Here is an 18,979-nt window from a genome sequence, read left to right as displayed (position 1 = left end):
GAACAGCTGTGGCGTAAATCGGGCTCCCGATGAATTATGTTTGCCTGTCAAACCTCGATGAGAATAACTTGAGGTGTCGCAGACGCGTGATCGGAATTGTGAACTGGAACCAGCTTTGTTATTATATATTATAATTTCACAGTGCATTAGGTGAACAGGAAAATTGATGGGATGGGTGAGACGGAAAGAGGGGATGTAAATTGATATTTCAATTCCTTGCGACCTCCATTCTTGTACCTACGTTGTAAAGTGTTCGTTTTAATCTCATCTGGAGAGAGTTTCGTTAAACAAGAATATAATCGAAGAAAATATTGTTGTACGCATTATCCTTATATCAAATTTCACTCCTAACATGGCTAATTGATTCTTTGCTGTTCTTTCTCTCTTTTCTTTTTCGTTTTTGGTCTTTTTATCTACGGAAACTTTTATAAAGTGGGGAGAAAACACGCTCGCAGCGATAGGTCTCAAAGTAAAAATTGCTGAAAAGTACAAAGCTTTTAATGCTGAGGCTTGACTCCCGTTTTATTTCCTCTCACTCTCTCCCTTTCTTTTCACCCTGTGGTACCATCGAAGTAGAAGTATTGAATCTGGCATGTGCGTCGAATTTGCTGCTGAGGCATGAGGATCACGCATCAAACTTAATAATGAACGGTAACTTCGACCCAGCTGCTCGAGTAACCTTAAATGATAATATTTACCCGAAGTGTGGGCGTTATTCGCTCTCTCCACGTAGGCGGTATTCGAGTCTGAAAATCATTATGCGAATTTGGACCAACCCTGTAAATTGGCGAGTCTTATCCCTCGTGGAAATGATTTCTACGCGTGACTACGAATTTGATTTTACGATTAATTATGCTGAGAGAAATTTTTAGTTTCGGTTACCGCTCAGTCCTTAACTGTTTTCAATTTTCACCATAATCGAAAAATATAGTAACTATTGTACTTTTTTTGCAAAAATTATTTTCGTATATTATAGATACCTGTAGAATAGCTTGCATTTGTATGATCGTTTTTCTCATATCATATGATGAAATAATTATAATTTGTTGTAGAATGTCGTAAAATTCCTGGTTTAATCAAATCACAAACCTTAGGTTTTTCATAAGAATCGCGTATTGATACAAGATGAGCTCAAAAATCTACGATGGATTATTTAAATTCGAATAGATTATACTCAAAAGATGAGAAAATTACTCTTTGAGTGAAGACCGGAATTCTTCTCGATACTTAACTTGTCTCTAATAAGTTTTCCTTATCATAGAAATGCGACGTCTGACGGTGGTTCAAAAATAGCATTTTGTACTTTCTTGTACATATTCGTAATCTCATCGATCTAAATCGAATTCTAACATTGTCGATCAATCCAATTTTTTCGCAGGAATTCATAAAATCTTGTACTTTTCAATGAAATTCTTACAATACTGCGGAATAAAAAAATTTCTGTCGTCTTTTTTCGAAATTGCAACAGAAAATTGCAGATTTTTGTAATTTTTTTTTTTTCATCAAAGCTGGTACTTTTCTTTTAACAAAATTCTACGAATTTCTACGTAGAAAAAAAAAAAAAACAAAACGCATCTTGTCCGTGTCGGAAATTGTAATCAATCTTTTACAAAAAATTGTAAATTTTTATAATTCTTAGTAGAAATTTGTAATTTTCTATGCAAAACAATACAATTTTCGACGATTTTCCACAATGTTCCATGCTTTTGGAAAATTTCCTACGATTTTCAACGAAGTCCACTTTATTGCACATTGGCGTAGAAGTTATTTTTATCAGGGATTCTTCTCATCGCTACACTTGAACTACGCCAAAAGTAGGTCTGAATCCTCATAGACGGTGGCGAATTGTGGTTTTTTTTTTTTTTTTTTCTCTCTTTTTGCGTCTTTGCCCAAAATGCTTGTCACGCTTTCCAGTCGAGGTGTCTTATTGTGCGTGCTCTCCGGTTTAGGCGTACGATTTCCAATTTATGCCAGTCTTTTTCCTCGATGTCACAGCTCAATGGATACGCTGAAAGGGGATGCTAAAATTTACGTCGGCACCTGGCCTTGAAAAGCTACACCTAAGGTTGTTCTGCAATATCAAATTAAGGATATATCGGGGTGGGAAGTCTGAGTAAAAAGTTAGGAAGAGTGATAAAACCGTTTTAAAAATTGCTTTAGTCGCAGTAAAAACGGATGGAAAGACATCTCAATGATATGACGGGATCGAATCTGAGTAAATGCGAATAAGACAAGATAAGATGTAGACTGTTTTATAAAAGGTTTTACAATTAAAAATTTAAAAATCATTAAAACCCTGGCGTTTTTAATCAGAATTTAGTATTTTTGAACTTAATTTCTTCACAATAAACATCTCTTGAGATCGTTTAAAATTGTTTTTTTTTTTTTTGTTTTTGTTCTTCGAAATAAGATATCTCAAGAGTGAAGAAAAATAGATTCTTACAACTACGTTACAACAAACGTTGTTCGTCAGGGATTCCATTTGCGGATTATAACTAAACTATAGTGTGAAATTTTTTACAATTCCTTTCAGATAATTTACGGTCATCTGGTCAGTGATCAGAGTAAGCCTAAAAATATCATTTATATTATATACGATGAAAATGACCAGAGTCTCATCATTTTTGACGTTGTAATTATATAAAACCAAAACAGTAACGAAATTTTTGATATTTTATAAGCTTATATTATCCGGACCAGTTCAGACTCGTTTCTAGTACATATTGAGAATGTTGTTTCATTCGTGGTTATTATATTGTCATTTGCGCAGGTATAAAAAAATAATGAAAACTTTTTGAAAAGTTATTTTTGATTTACGCTAACTTTTGATCAAGACGTTCCCCCGATCTATCCTTAAGGGGATGGATGGAAACAGGATACCTAAATCGATTCAGGCCCTTCCCTTTTTTTCCAGATATATTCAGCCTGATGAAATATTTTAGTCAAACTATACGAACTGTGTTAGTGTATCGTATAAGCATAGAATCGATATTTTATCAAGACTGGAACTGTTACGCGGGAAATATAATTCCCTCGATATTCATTCTCGCATATTCTGCACCCGAGAATTTTACGACTAGCTAACTTCACAGAGGTTTTGAATTCATCACAAACCGTCGTGAATCAAGTGATGTATTTATATTAAGTCACAATTTGAACACACAGGTCATTAGAAGCGATGAAAATTCTTATCGCGATGCTGATAGTTTATTCTTACGTTATTTATAATACATTATACATATACGTGCTTGGTTGAAACGCGTGGCTTTCATATTATAAACGATATTTATCATAAGTGGATCAATATGCAAGCCACGGATGCAATATAATATGGAATTTAACGTACCTTCCTTTGTTATAATTTAATAATTAATCGAGTCTCGTAGTATGTATTGAAATAAAAAAACAAAAAAAAACAGCGCAGTAATATTTAGTATGCATAATTAGCAATCATTATATCAGGATAATTTAGATTCGGTTTAAGTTAGGTCTTTATTGTAAGTGAACAGAGTGAATGACTTTCGTCATTGGCATAGTTGCCACGCAATTTCATTATCATTTATTTTCCGGACTTGGCATATTTTTTATTTTCTTTCTTCTTTCGTTCTTTCAACTCGTGTGATTAATTCGTTCGCGTGTATTTGAATTTGATTTCTCGCGTTGTCCGGAGAATATCCAGAATCTTGGCAAAAATTTCATGGTGAAATTATATCAATTTAATACGTTTTGCAAGTCACGGTCTGCGTTTGACGTTGATACACCGGAGTAAACTGAGGCTCCTATGACCAAGCCGATCGTCAATGTGACGTAAATTTTCTCGAATACCTGAAAAACGAGTAGGTACGGTTCATCAATGTCACGAGGCTGAAAGCTTATTCCTGTATGGAAATTAAAGAGGAGAATCTATTTCACGTGTATGAGTATAATGATCACTGTTTTTCCCCTCATTTTATGTGTCCGGAAGTCGCGCTGATTCCTTCGATCGTGGAAACGAATAGTTTAAAAACCTTTATTGCAAACCCCAAATTTCAACTGATACGATAATCTCGATGAAATAACAGATGACAATCCTTTCTATCGATAAAACCAAATTATTGCAAACTGATTTTTAATTTTACAGTGTATAGGAAATGTGGATCGGGTATTAATGCACAGAGTGGTTAGCTGACGGTCGAATGAATGGTCTAACGCGCATGCGCTGAAATTCTAGAGCAAAAGCAGTTGTTTTGTCAGGTTGACCAACCGTCACAAGTTCGGACGACAGGTCGCCGCGATGTACGTAACCTCAAAAATTTTTACAGCTGTCGTTGGCAGTTGTGCTCAACTTCGGTCATTCCCCGATTAATTATTTTTACGAATAAAAACATTCGCAATCCGCTCATTCGATCTTCAAAAACAGTTCCAACGACAAAAATGTTTTATCTATTAAAGATGCCGCAAATATTTTTGAGGTTATATACATCGCGGCTACCTGGCATCCGAACTTACGACGGTTGGTCAACCTGACAAAACAACTGAATTTGCGCTAGAATTTTAGCGCATGCGCGTTAGATCATTCGACAATTAGCTACACTGAGAAAAATTTAGTTTGTTATTTGTACATCGATTTGAAACAGTATATAGATGTGTGACGTGTCTTTATACTTTTGTACAAACGGCCGGAGCCGATCGTGTTTTCGGTAATAAAATCGAGACGAATCAAAGCATCGTGTGTGAGAAATCCAATTTCAAAGACATTATACTCGGGCCATATTGGGCTGATCGATCACGGCTCGTCATCCGCTTTAGGTGAGATGGTTGAGGCGAGGTTCAGACACTCTGTGAGAGCCGCACGTCTTGGCGCTGACGATAAGCTGACATGACAGCCGACTTTAGGACCTTTCCAAATTGAGCACTGCGATGCGTGCTAAACCCAAGCTTTAACTTCGGCCATATTTTTAGGGGTTGTAAAAAAATGTTCACCGAGTAATCCAACCACGTATTCCCGAGTTTCTAGTCCGAAGGGTAGACACGGTACATTAAAAACCGCTCTGTCATACCGATCTACAAATATTCTATCACCGTTTTCTTTTTTTTTCTTGTATCGAATTATTCAAACCACGTACATCGAAGATTATTAGTTAACTTGGCCTTGTTTTCAAAAGTTTGTTCGAACGATTTCCGGAGCCATTCAAGTATTAGCTAATGTTTGACTGAAATGCCTGCTACTATAGGCTAACATTTGATAACGTTTTTCAGAATGGTCCACACCTGTTTTAGCGTTAGCTGATACTTGAATGGACCCAGACGATCAAACTTTGCGAGCTGTTGAATCTTTGCCATTTTTTTCTCTCCCCAACTTTTTTGCTTATTTTCAATTCTGATTACCCCCATGGGAACCATCTGGAAAACTTTTGCAAGGACCGAGTTTTAGGTTGATACTTCAAACGAACGGGCATTTTTTCTCAATGTTATCCAGCCATCTGTCCACTTGGAAGCGGGTCAAACTGATATCCGAACTTTAAAACGAAATCCGAATCCTAGTGTACCCAAACAGTTTTGGGTTACGTGAATAAAATCGGTAAAATTATGCATACACTGAGAGAAATTTTTAGTTCCGGTTACCGCTCGGTCCTTGACTATTTTCATTTTTTACCACAATCGACAAAATATAGTTATAGGTAGACAATGAAAATTAGTTTTCTAGCCGTTACCGGAAAGTCTAGTATCCGTTGCTATTCTTTCTCATTTACGATCACTGTTGCTATATTTTCTTGCAACCGTTGCGAAAATTTAACGCTCGTGCAAGAATAAATTGACGTTAAAGCCTTGTTTAACTAAAAAAGTGGAGTAAACCTCAGAAACTGACTTTGCGTTGCAATAACCAAAAAAGGATCGACGATAGCGCAAAATGTTTACGCGTACCTCGTTTTTCGCGATTCCAACAATATTCAAACAGTTTTTTTTTTTTTAACGATACCTGTCTTACTCAATTTTTCTAGTTACTGTAGGCAATGAAATTTTTCTCAGCATACGACGCAATATTTTCGACATTTTGTACCGAAGGGACGTTGCCAAATCCGTTAAAAATACGTCGTAGTATGAATAATTTGGATCTACTCGACTTTCGGTTATATTGAAAATCACTCAAGAGTCGTAAATATAAAAGTTATTCCCTAGTGGAAAATTCCAGGCTCCGCGGGATATGAGCTACACGCTTTTTGCTGTTGGATATTACCGCCGACGCGAATGGAAAGCAAAGACCTTATTCGGATGCTCGAACCTTAACGTCGGAGAAAGCTTGAACGAGAATAATGAAGCTCGGAACTACGGAAGTTCTTGCAATGACGCTTTGAAGTGACTTTCTTCAGCGGTGAGCATACTTCCGGCTTTTCGCCATCTTGATCAAGGAACTGCGTTGGGCTTAATTCGACGATTACACTATTTCAATACGGGCATCGAACGGTTAACGGTGCCTTGAAATGGTTTTATTCTTCTCCCAACCGACGAAATGTAATCTTCAACTGCGAGCTGAAATGAAAACCATTTGTATAAAATCACTGCGAGAGATTTCTACACCCACAAAAAACACGGAGCGGAGGGACGGGGGAGGAGAGAGAGAAAAAAATAAAGAAAAGTTTTCCCCTGAAGCGCAGGAATATAATGTCGAGTGCTTCGGTGTTGAGCTTTCTATCCCCGTGAGGATACGGTCTTTCTTTCATCGAGACGAACTTCTTCTTGTTTCAGCCAGATTTTGTGAATTCATGTCTAAAACGAGCATGGAATATTCCCTGGTAAAACAGTGAACGTAGACATAAATAGAAACTGCGACAAGATGAATAATCGTCATCGGTAAAATCACGCTCGGAGATAAAATATTTCCTTTTTTTTTAAGAAAAAATCTATTCTTAGACGCATTTTGTAGAAAATTTTCTCGCGAGAAGACAATTTCTTGTTCCACATGCCAAAATTAACGAAGCGATTGTTTCAGAAACGAAAAAAAAAAAAATTATTGAATAAAATATACTTATAAATACGAAGTCTAGATTTTTGTTTAGTCAATTTAATGAGGTGATACTTTTTTCCATGTTATTATCAAAATATCGAATATCTTCTGGTAAATTGAACTAAATCGCTTTGTACAGTTCGCTAAATTTATTCGGTGGATAAAGATTAGTCAAATTTACGAAATTACAAGAGCTACAAATCGATTACCGCCATCAAATAATACGTTGCATCGTAAGTCTACATAATTTATTTTTAAAGTGGCAAAATACTTTTCCGAGTGCACATGTAACTGCACGTAGTTGCGGGAAGTATTCTGAATTAATTTTAGCACTATGCCGATCGTGGCGATCAAATTTAAACAATCGGCGTGTTTGACTCGAGTAGTTGAATAACTTCTGTTTACATCGTAACTTGACGACCGGACCGCCATTTCCTCTCTCCGCATGGTAGGTAATTCAATTTCCGGTATTTCGGAAAGGGAAGCATATCGTTCGCGAATCCCATTGAAAACCCTGCAGCAATGGACGTTTCATGGACGTTGGATGATCCGGTAGTCACCGTATTTGTGCCTGTAAAACAACGTCGTCAGAATTTATTTCTCGTTTGGACGGAAGAGGATTCTCCGGGCTAACTTGACCCTTGACCCCCATTAAAATGGGAGTAAAAAACACTCGACGATAATTTTTCTGCTCGTTTGAATTTTTCTCATCTCTTCGATGTCGAATGGTCGAAAAAAAATGTCTACCTCATCGAAAGCCGAGGCACGAGTCGAACGAATGGAGTTGCGGTTTAAAAAAACCATGGCCGTCTCAGATTCGAATTGTTTATCAATCGGAGGCTGAGTTAACAGGAAACGCCTGATTTATTTCCCAAGGTTTCTGCTGTGCTTCAAGGGCGAATCGACCGGACCGACGGAATCAAAAGTTAGGAAGAGATAAAGAACTGTTCGAAAAATCTTCAGCAATCTATTTACTTCCACTGATGGCAGTGAGTAGAAATGAAAGAACATTCCTGTAACTGTGCGATAGAAATTTTACAAATATTTATCTCCAGAGAGAAGGAGAGAAATAGTAAAATTAGATTAGTGTTAGCACGATGCAACCCATGTTTCTGAATTTTTTCAGAAAATTTGTGGAAATTTTGTCAACGATTAAAGTGAGCCGAAAAACATTGTAATCGGATGAAAAAGACCAAAGCTTAATCACTTCGAACATTCTGAGTACGAAAACTTCGTCTTGATTGTTTTCTTTTCTTTTTTTTATCGATACAATTCTCGATTCAGACCGCGCAACGCATTAATCTTTGAATTAGAGCCAGGCTAAAGGCATCAAGCCAATTATGCAATCGGCTAGTTGAATTGACGAAAAATTACGACCCGCACAGATTCGCGCGGTATCGATTAAACCCGTCTCAAGATGCCTCGGCGTTCGTAATTTTTCTTTATAAATGTATACATGTATATGTATATATGTATATTTTTTTAATATTTATACTTTCCCCAAGCTCGTCTAAAATTGCGAATAATACCGTAAGTATCCCGGGAGTCTGGAATTTACCATTTTTTTTTTTTCTCTCCATCACCTTCAATTTATCTCCGACACCCGCGTTTTCTTCCTTCTTTATAAAGGGCTCCAGGGTTCTCGGTATAGTGAAAATGGGTTTTTAAGCTCAACACCCTCCCCTCCTCACCAACAACAGTTCCGTCGTCGTGACTCCGGATGGTTTATGGCCAGTAGTTGGTAATTCATCAAGATTAAGTTTAATGTACGATCGAGGGTATTGTCACTCTCCTCCACGCGTCCGATCTACATGCAATTTAAAAGGTGTCGGCGAAACGTTTGCCCCGCCATTTGTTACCCCGAACCTGAGGGGAAAACTCACGAATCGAACCATTGGGGCTTCGGAGGAATTATAAGGAGATCAGGAAAGCGGGCGTCACATGACTCTGCAAGAAAAACAAAATACTGAATCCTAAATTTGTTATACTGGAAACAGTTGCACCAGACACACAAAGTTCTTTCTCTACTCGAACGGGGAAACTAAGTTCCGAATACCGATTGCCTTTCTCGAAGACTTTTTCAAAGTATCGCCAACTGCTCCAGGAGCTTCCACTGCCGACCTCCTCCCTCTGGACGTGATACACTTTACGAACCTCTTACCAACCTGTCGAGGCTACACGTTATCGCGGTACGTACCTGCTCTATTCCACCGGGAGTGAACGCGAATGCAACGAAGTGTATCCGACCATTTCTTATTAACACTACTTGGCACACAGCAAGGGATGCTGATCCATATCTTATGGAAATACCGTCACTGTAACCACGGAAATGTTTCCATATTTCCCAACTCTTCCATGTCTTGGACGACTTTCAAACGTCTCTGAATTTTGAAAACGTTGGAAAGGGTACCAGAGGTCAACCATTGCCATGTATTAGTTATTCGATGACAGTTTGAAGATATGGACGAATCGATCGACCATCTTTATTTATACGATAGACTTTTCTTGGTATCCAAGATCAAAGATCATAACTTCAGGATGTTGGTTTTGTTTACATGTAAGAATGCAATAGTAGGTTCAGCGATTGACCTTAAATGGTCCTTTTATGTCAAAACTAGTAAGTATACCATTGGTTTTTTAATTGTTTATTTTATCTGTAACGCCTATTGGTTCTTGAGAATTGTTGTGCCATATGGCCAAAGTAGTTTTCTTTGTTTTTGATTGTTGTCAAATGGATCACGGATAACGTAAGTCATGTTCAATAAAATTTTCACCGTTTTGAGGAGGCTCTCGCACCAAAGGACTGAAACGTTAACATCTATGGATGTTTTTTATCATCGGTCTTTGATACCAAGAAAGATCTGTCACAGTTCGAAAAGTTGATATACTGTTGGAAAAATGTAGTTTCGACTCTGTACACTACAATTTAGTGTCACCCCAACACTGTCTGATGTCAGTATAACACCGTCTGACATTCATTTAACGGACGCGCGTCAAAGTTCGGACAGACCATTACACCGAATGGTCAAAATTTGAAAGATCAAAACTCAAAACGCTACCATTTTTCATGACCATTCGGTGCAATGGTCTTTCCGAAGATTGAAAAGTTCAGCTGGACTGTGAACAGACTCTCAACGAGACTTGTGATTAGCTGTAGCAGCATAGAAGGAAATGCAACATTGTGAACTATGCAGACATTGAAAGTACCACGTCTGGATTCCTGCTCGAATAATTGGATGGCAGTATCGAGTTTCTTTCTACTTAGATATCCTACGTAGGTATTCACTGCTGGTCAGGTTCCTTTTAACAAGATGTCGTCAGGACTGAAAGAATATCAAGTTTCTCTTACCTTTTCTGGTAGGTATCTCAGAGATGATTGGTGACTAGTATAATGCTTAAAGTATGGAAATGGAATGCTCGAGAGGAAATCCTCGTCATAATTGCATGTGGACAATACGGAGCACTCGTGTTGCAGAGTAATTCAACGTAGGATTCCCCAGCTGGTATGTCTCCTCGATCCAACGCAGTGGTATTTCGAATATGGTCTCTTTCGGGCGAAAGAGTCGATGATATTTTATTCATAATCGTTGGTTAGAGGCTTGATTTCCCAAGCCGTGAGTATTCCCTTAACGGAGAAACTGTTTCGACGGTTATCTCTTGCATGACCTTTGCAACGTAGGACGCTAAGCGAAGACCCTGAACGTTCCGCAAGGATGATAAACGCTTTACATCACCGTCGGTCACGCCATTCCCACTGCAATTGCCTAGGGATGAAAAATCACATGCGGTAGCTTTCTTCTCAGGCATAAAAACTCGAGGCCTGATCGAAGGTATTCGAAAATTGGAATTTGATTGACGAGACGTTCGATGGGGTGAGTTTATCCTGATCGCGAATCAATGTGACACCTGAACCTGACTCTGGGAGTTGGTATATCTATCCCTACTTCTTTGACGATGAAAAACGGATCTCTTATTTCGAATTTTATTACTTTAAGAACGAACGAAGCCGATGTTTTCTTCTATTTTTAAACGAACAATCGCTGCGAGACGCGATATGCAACCAAGTACAATTTCAAGAGTCAAAGAAAATCACGCGCGAGTGACGTTTGATTGCAACCAATATTCCAAAGGACATTCCAAGATATGGTTACAAACGGTTTTTACCAAAGTATTCAACGCAGACAGACTTTATATTTTATTCGTAATTGGAATCTTTTGATGTATGAAAATCGAGACAGTGTGAATATGAGAGACGGAGCAGACCGGGCTGGGAAAAAATTTCAAGATTCGTTCAAGATATTTCACGTTCACTGAGTTGAAAAACGAAGTTCTTACGGGAAATCAGCTACAGAGTTTCCCGTGCAATTTTGCACGCTGGTATGAATTTTTCGACTAGATTTGTTTAAACGATTTCAAAGGTACTCTCAAGTCAACTTTTCATATCTTGCGTTAAATGTTTCATTACACAAGATCTTATCACAGCTGTCTTATACGTCCATCGACAAAAGTGTTGAAACACCTGGTTCGAAGTTATTCTTGAAGAATATTTCAAACCGATTGGCAAAGTTACATTGTCGATCCTTTTTTGCTAATTGCAACGCAAAATCAGTGTGTTCGGTTTACTGTACTTTATTAGTTAAATAAGGCTTTAACGTCAATTCATTCTTACACGAGCATTAAATTTTCGCAACAGTTGCAAGAAAATATAGCAACAGCGATCTTAATGAGAAAGAATAGCAACGGATACTGGACTTTCCGGTAACGGCTAGAAAACTAATTTTCATTTTCTACCTGGAACTATATTTTTCGATTGTGGTAAAAAATGAAAATAGTCAAGAACTCAGCGTTAACCGGAACTAAAAATTTCTCTCAGGTGTATCGTTCGATCGAAGATCGAAAACTGGAATTCTTTAAGAAGCCTTGCAAAGTATGCCAAACAGTTTTTACTAAAAAGTTGTAAAAAAAAGTTATAAAATTTTATTGTCAGAAAGCACTCAGCAGGCTGCGTGAACTCTTAGGCGCCCCTTTTATATAGAAAGTTACTTCGCAGTTTATACTTGGGAATCACCCGTGATCACGTGAAGCCGCGACCTCGAACTTGAAGAACTCCCTTCTATTTTGGGCTCGTGATACGCGGTGGGAAATTCAAACTGTTATACAGTCTTCTTGCTTGCTTCTAACTTTAATCGAATTATCATAGAACCTGCAGCCGTTGCCCCGTGAGAATCGATCACATTTTGGAGTAGGTCACGTCGGTTGAAAATCGCTTCGGTAAATCGTGTCTTTACACTTAGGAGAACAGTAAAATCCATCAGACTGACTGCCCTAAATTTTCTTATACATTACCGTCAGGGTCAAGCTTTGGTAAGACTAGAAAATAACAAACGAGTAGACGAATTAAAAAGTGGCTAAATTTTAGGAAGTCGTACATCGATTTCGAATCCTTAATAAATGAATTGACAGCGTCTCATATACGAGACATATTTTTCCATTCGGTTATTCATGATTTAGATTCCATTTATGACATATTATCCCTGTAGTTTTTTTTTTTTTTTTTTTTTTTTTTTTTGCATATTTGGACTTCTAAGATGTCAATGTTGATGAGTGTTGAAAATGCCTGTTTTTACAGAATAGATGTAATTGTGGGAAGTTTACGGGGACTGGAAAAGTGAAACTCGGTAATCTTGGGTTTTTGGATCCCTACAAAATAGTGGATCCAAAATGGCTGACCCAGAATATAAAATTTGATCAGATTTGTATGAAGTTTGTTCGTATGAAGGTTTTTGGGATCGCTGAAAACGAATCTGACGTCTGTATTTCAAAATTCAAAATGGCGGATCCGCTGTGACGAACTGAAAATAAAAAAAATTGACTCAATTCACTCATGTAAGATCCGAGTTTTTTGATTTTTAAAAATTTCTCAGATCCAACTCGATTTTCGAAATCACCGAGCTCGAGAACTTTTATAAATACCCAGTTTCAAGTAATTTAATTGCATGGAAAAATGTATGCTTCAAAAGGTTAACGATACTTCAAATTAACTGATTTTAATGAAACCAGTATTTTAACGAGGCTCAGCCTACGTAATTTTTGAATAAGACAAACCCCGATCGAACATAAATTTTGAAAATTCACCGACTTTTTCCCAACGAATTTTCAAATTTTTCATCAACATGTTTTTTAACTTTCGGAAAATCCATGGCGACCTGATTTTCGTTCCACCGAAGGAAAAAGCAAACGTCGAGAACGCATGTATAATCATCTCTTCCTGCGGTTAGAGTATGTTTCAGAAGTTTCACGTGTCAGGTGAAACGCCATAAAGTTCACAAAGCTCTATAATATTGTTTGTTTATGCATCACAAGGGCCAGGCTTGAATTTAAACATGTTTGTCTTGTCCATTCTCGAGGCATAGAATTTCGAATTCAGTCTCGGAGAGCAGGCGACCTCAATTTCATTTTCATATCTCGAGAATTCCAAATTACAGTTTTTTTTTTTCCCCCCATTACTGGTGAACGTAAAAAAGTTTTGCTCCATTGTTAAAAAAGAGAAAAAAAGAAAATAAAAAGTCACTCAGCAGTAGTTAGCCGCTCATTTTCAATTTTCAGACGCTCCAACTGTTCGAGCGTTTCTTCGATACTTTGAAAATCGAACGTAACTTATTTTGCGAACAAAGTTTATTCAAACTGACCGATCGTTCGTTAATTCTTCGTTAATATATTTCGCAGACTGAAGAAACGTGACGAATTGCAATAATCATAAGTTTTAAACATTGACCAAATATTCTCAACGATTCAAAAATTTACTCTGAGAATATTATCTGAGATTCTCGTCACGTTGAAAGTTGAAAAAAAAATTTCGTCACCCCAGTCAGAGTTTGCGATCGATAATTTCTTTTAGAATCGGTTTTGATCGTATTATCTTTTTTTTTTTTACTACCCAAGATACGTACCTCGACATTCAGGCATATATATATATATATGAACGTGAAGAACGATTGGTTTATATTTTACGATCCGATTGAGCGCAAGCGGGGGAGAATATCTTGAATCAAATTCTGAACTGTCGTAAATTTCTCTAGACAAGCATTGCGAGGTTTGCTATCGGACTTCGAATCAAAAGCGGTAAATTATTATTATAATACCTATAATATCTGGTAGCTTGAAACCTCTCGACTCTTTCGAAATTCATTTTTATTGCGAAAACATGGACGTCTGGTTTAATCTATGCGTTCGATATCTCCAACTAACTGTTCGGATGTCAAATTTTTAGCAACAAATTACGAGATAACATATTTTCGTGTAACTATTGAGATAATTCGACGTTAGTTTAACCATAAATTGACGTTAGAGACTTGATTAAATGAAAATATGAAAGAGTATCCGATATTTTCGGGAGGCAATGTGGGAGCTTAAAGTTACGTAAGAGTGGAGGGTGCACGTGGTTAGTTTTAAGATTTGTTTAAGACCAGCTCAAGATGCTCTGGCTAAGGAAATGCCCATATCGCCTGATTCAAGGCAATTATAAATGTTTAACGTCTCGATAAAAAAAAGAAAAAGTAATAAAATCAAGACGTGACTAGAAAATAGATTTTTATGTCAATATTCAAAACAGTGTTTGAATATCGCTAATTTTAGGAGCATAATTATCGTTAAATACGGCTGAACTTTTCTCTCTCATACGGACCAGCTGTGAGTTTGAATTTAACGTTACAAGTTCAATTCACCTTTGAATGAATTACGTTTTAATTAATGAAAGAGGTTTCTAGAAGATTTGAAATTCGTTATAAAATTCTCTGTATAACTATTTTATGCATATATTTTTCCTTGCCTGCGATTCGGTTGAAATTTTACATAAATGGGTTTTTAGGATCGCTGATTACGAATCTGAAGTCGAAAATCGAAAATTCAAAATGGTGGATCCAATATGGCGGAAAAACAAAAACAACAAGAAGAAAGATCGTGAAATAGGTCGGTAAAAATTTTTGGTGTGTGATTTTCATGACAGGAAAAGCTCGAATTTCGACCATTTGATTACATATGCTATTTTTTCAATAAATAAATGAATTTTTTATTTTTTTAACACTTAGAAAATATTTCAGGGACCATGTGGAACCAAAAAACTCGGTAGTTGTTTCCAAAAAAGTAGTTTAATAGATAAATTTTTGTTGATTCCATGATTAAAGCCAAAATTCACTTATTCGCGCGTGGCTGAGCGAAAAAGAGCAGAAAACAACTCGAGGCAATTCTGAGCTATCACGGAAGTAAAAAATAATCAAACTGTTAAGGTTATATTTTTCATTTAGAATTAGCCACGGTTTGGCTTCGACGGAGATGCGCTTTTGTCTGGCCATAAATCTCCCTCAAGTATTTAAGTACCTCTGACAATTTGTCTCTTGACAGGTCATTTCACCTTCAGTAACAACTCGAAACACTTCGCAGGAGGAGAATCGTCGATCTCCGTACGTTGGATGGATTTTTTTGACGAGATGAATTTTAACACGCGCGTTGAACTTCGAGCCAACTTGTCACACGATATTCAGTCTTTGACGAAGAATTTTAATCAAATCGTCGGGTAAACCAGAGAGATCGGTTTCACGTTCGAAATACAGAAATAGAGAGAGCCGCAATTTCCGGCTCTGTTATATCGGTCTAATTCTCGCAGTTCCTCGCCCACGTGACCTACTTTGAGATACGCAGGTGTGAATTTTCAGGCGGTGTGTGTCTGACACTCGAAACTTGTCTGATTGTCAGACAAATATCGGAAGTCACGCGGCTAGCTCTAATTTTTTGTCCGTTTCACGATACCGGCGTGGCGGTGAAAATCATGGACGCAAATAATTCCGTACGCGGTGATACGCCGGGTCACCACGTGTCAAAAAAGACTTGGTGAATTATGCGACAGCGATAGAATCCGAAATCTATGTACAAAACGCGAAAATTTGTGTAAAAATTAATTTAACAAATAGACAAAAATAATTTCCCTAGTAGCTACACTGAGAAAAATTTCATTTGTTGTCAAAAGTAAATATTCACCCGAGACACCAAAAAATTGAATTATTCTATGACGCCATTTTTCATTAATCGATTAATCGCACATCACAATTACGGACAAAAAATTTCTATTTCAATGCTTTAAATTCAATGAAATAAAATATACACGTCTCGTGAAACATTGAAATCTTTTTCACGAATTTACAGGACTGTAAATCTGGCGTTTAATACAGGCGAAATTACAGACAGCGATATATTTGCCTCGCCTCTTACGTACGCGTAAAACAACGCGTCTCCTGTCTGCGGTTTTCAAAGGCAGTGTTTAGGAAACAGTCGCCTTTCGGTTTTACCGCTAACGTAATTAACTTCGTCCGGTTTTTTGTTACGAATGTCGTTAGGCGGACATTACTTGTCTTCAAAATTAAGACCGGAGTCGTCTGACCCTGGAGATTTTGCGAAGCTTATTTAAGGCCTCGACGACTGTCGCGAGCCTTCGTTGAACCCTTCGAACTTCTTTACACCAGCTACGATATACTCGGTTCCTTGAAAGCGGCTCTACGTTCCGCCTCCTCGCAAGATAGCGACGCCATTTTTCACCTGACGTAAGTGATGTTTTGCGTGATTATATACTTGATAGATGGGCACCTGGAACCTTGCTCCGATAAATTTTCATGAAAAATGTAGGATTTTTCACCCTTAGTTCGCGGTTCTGATCAGCTTTTCCAGAACAAGTTATACGATTTATTTCTTTTTTCCCTCCATTGAGAAAAATTTCATTTGTTGCAGTAACTAGAAAAGTTCAGTAAAACATGTATCGTTAAAAATACTGTTTGAATATTTTTGGAACGGACGAAAAACGAGGTACGTCTAAACATTGTGATTTTTCAATTTATTCTTGCACGAGCATTAAATTTTCCCAACAGTTGCAAGAAAATCTAGCAACAGTGATCGTGATGAGAAAGAATAGCAACGGATAATAGACTTTCCGGTAACGGTTGGAAAACTAATTTTCATTTTCTACCAAGAACTATATTTTTCGATTGTGGTAAAAAATGAAAATAGTTAAATACTGAGCGATAACCGTAACGAAAAATTTCTCTCAGTACCTCTAGAATAATGATAAAGTGTATAAAAATAAAAAGCTTTGCCTTAATTCTGGACAAAAATTTCCTCGAATCTCTGCAAACTTGAGAACATCCTTTTGGATAAATATGTAACGCTGTTTTCCCTTTTCCGTATATGGGAGAAAAATTTCCCAATTTCAAACGTCTGAATTTTCGTCCAACAGTCGATTCGGGAATTAGAAATTGTGCCTTTTTTTTTCTTCATTTTTATTTTTTGTATTCTCAGTTATATCCAACTGTCAGGCTGTATAAAATAAGCTGTCAGACTCAGTTGCTCATTCGGTGGGCAATATGAGCCGGGTTCTTGGGCACATTGGTGAAACCAATTTGAGAATACACGTGTAGTTATACGTATGATAATAAACCATTCGGAATGACTGAACTAATACGATCCCTTTTGTCCGAGCTACGTGGCAAAGTTCTGTTGTAATAGAACTTGACGTGCGATAGCCAATTTTTTCCATCAGCTGCTGTTAGTAGGGAGGGAATATTGTGGTGCTTTTTTTTTTCCTTACTGTGCTTATGTGAAAAATGAAACTTTGGTTGTTCGCGCAGGTATGTTTCAATTTGTTTTATACCATTGTCCAGCAAATATTCGATATCGAATAATGTACCGCTCGAGAGGCTAAATTGCTTATGGAATATGTATATTTTGTACGAATCGGGTATAAAATACCGCCTGAAATAGAAACGCCATGTGAAAATGACATGTGTATCGCGTTTCTGAAGCGACGCGCTGATTCAATTTACTCAATATCGGAATATCATGTGCCTTGATGTAGTAACTTTTATCGAAATAAATTATCAAGCTGCTACTTATTCAAACTTCTTTACTCGTCACGCTGTTGCCTCAAGGCAAGGAAGTAGAAGCACGACCTCCAAGTTGAAACTTCATTTACTAGATCTTACTATCAACTATTTTTCTAGACTATTTATCAGGCAAGAGGATAATATTATCGGTGAGAAAATCTTGGAGGCATATGAGCTTTTCCAAGAAGAGAACTTTTACTATATTCTTTCGTGTAACTTGAATACATCGCCAGAACAAGATCCCCAAAAAATACATTAAATTGAAATGATTATCTTGGGTAACGTCGACCATTTATTGTAAGATGCTTGTGGCTTGTGTTAAATTACACAACCGGATTGGAATGATACAAACGTGATGGAACGGGTAAAGATTTAACATAAAACAAGATAATGCTTAAGGAGTTACGTTTACCTGCAGGAACGGCTAAAACTAGGGTCATGTTTAAGAATTTTTTTCGTCCATAAAACTGAATTTTATTGAACAACTATTATACATCTTTTAAAGTACGACAAAAGATTTGAAACGGTAAAAAAGTCGCAGTCGTTTTCCTAGGACATGTTGTTATTGATAGCGTTTGCGGTACCAGACGTGCCTGCGCCATTTTTTATCTGAAAAAAGAAAGAAAATTTTCTTTCTTAAAGTAGATAGACTAGTACTTGTCGAGCCGAGGAATTTAAAAATTCTATTTTTTCGGATAATGGTAGTCTTTGGATTAAAATAGGCGAACGATTGAATATTGCTGATACGAATTTTCGAGGTCAAAATCTCAAATAATTGAGATAGCGACTCGGAAAGGTTCGGGAAGCATTTGTTGTCGAGTCGAAAAGTTGATTCTTCAAAGAACGGTCGGAATTCAATGCTCATGCTCTTTGAAAATTCAAACTTACGCATTTTTCGTACGTTGGCCGGCCTGCATCGCAGACAAGAATATCGCTGCGAGAAGATTTCGCCGACCAATGAGATTGATTTATTTGGCGCATGCGCTGTTGATTTTCAAGTTTCGAGAGATTGTCCCGGTATGTAACCGTTTAAGACTGGTGTTCCAAGTCGGACCGAATCCTCATAGGA

General features: G+C 37.3%; 1 protein-coding gene across 2 annotated transcripts in view; it reads left to right on the top strand.

Annotated features, from left to right (window-relative positions):
• The window catches only part of LOC124187151, an 86,145-nt gene that overhangs the window by 55,340 nt on the left and 11,826 nt on the right, over positions 1-18,979 (top strand). Inside the window, exon 1 of one of the 2 annotated variants that reach the window (XR_006871779.1) lies at positions 16,499-16,578. The exons of the other annotated variant lie outside the window; for it this stretch is intronic. The gene's annotated coding sequence lies outside the window, so the exon portion shown is untranslated. Of the gene's footprint in view, positions 1-16,498; positions 16,579-18,979 lie in introns of those variants that run through there. 2 annotated transcript variants of the gene reach the window in all.

Source organism: Neodiprion fabricii, chromosome 7 (assembly GCF_021155785.1).
Source record: "Neodiprion fabricii isolate iyNeoFabr1 chromosome 7, iyNeoFabr1.1, whole genome shotgun sequence".
In the NCBI taxonomy this organism is placed as follows: Eukaryota; Metazoa; Arthropoda; class Insecta; order Hymenoptera; family Diprionidae; genus Neodiprion; species Neodiprion fabricii.
The sequence above is the reverse complement of the archived record's forward strand: the minus strand, read 5'-3'. Positions and strand labels throughout refer to the sequence as shown.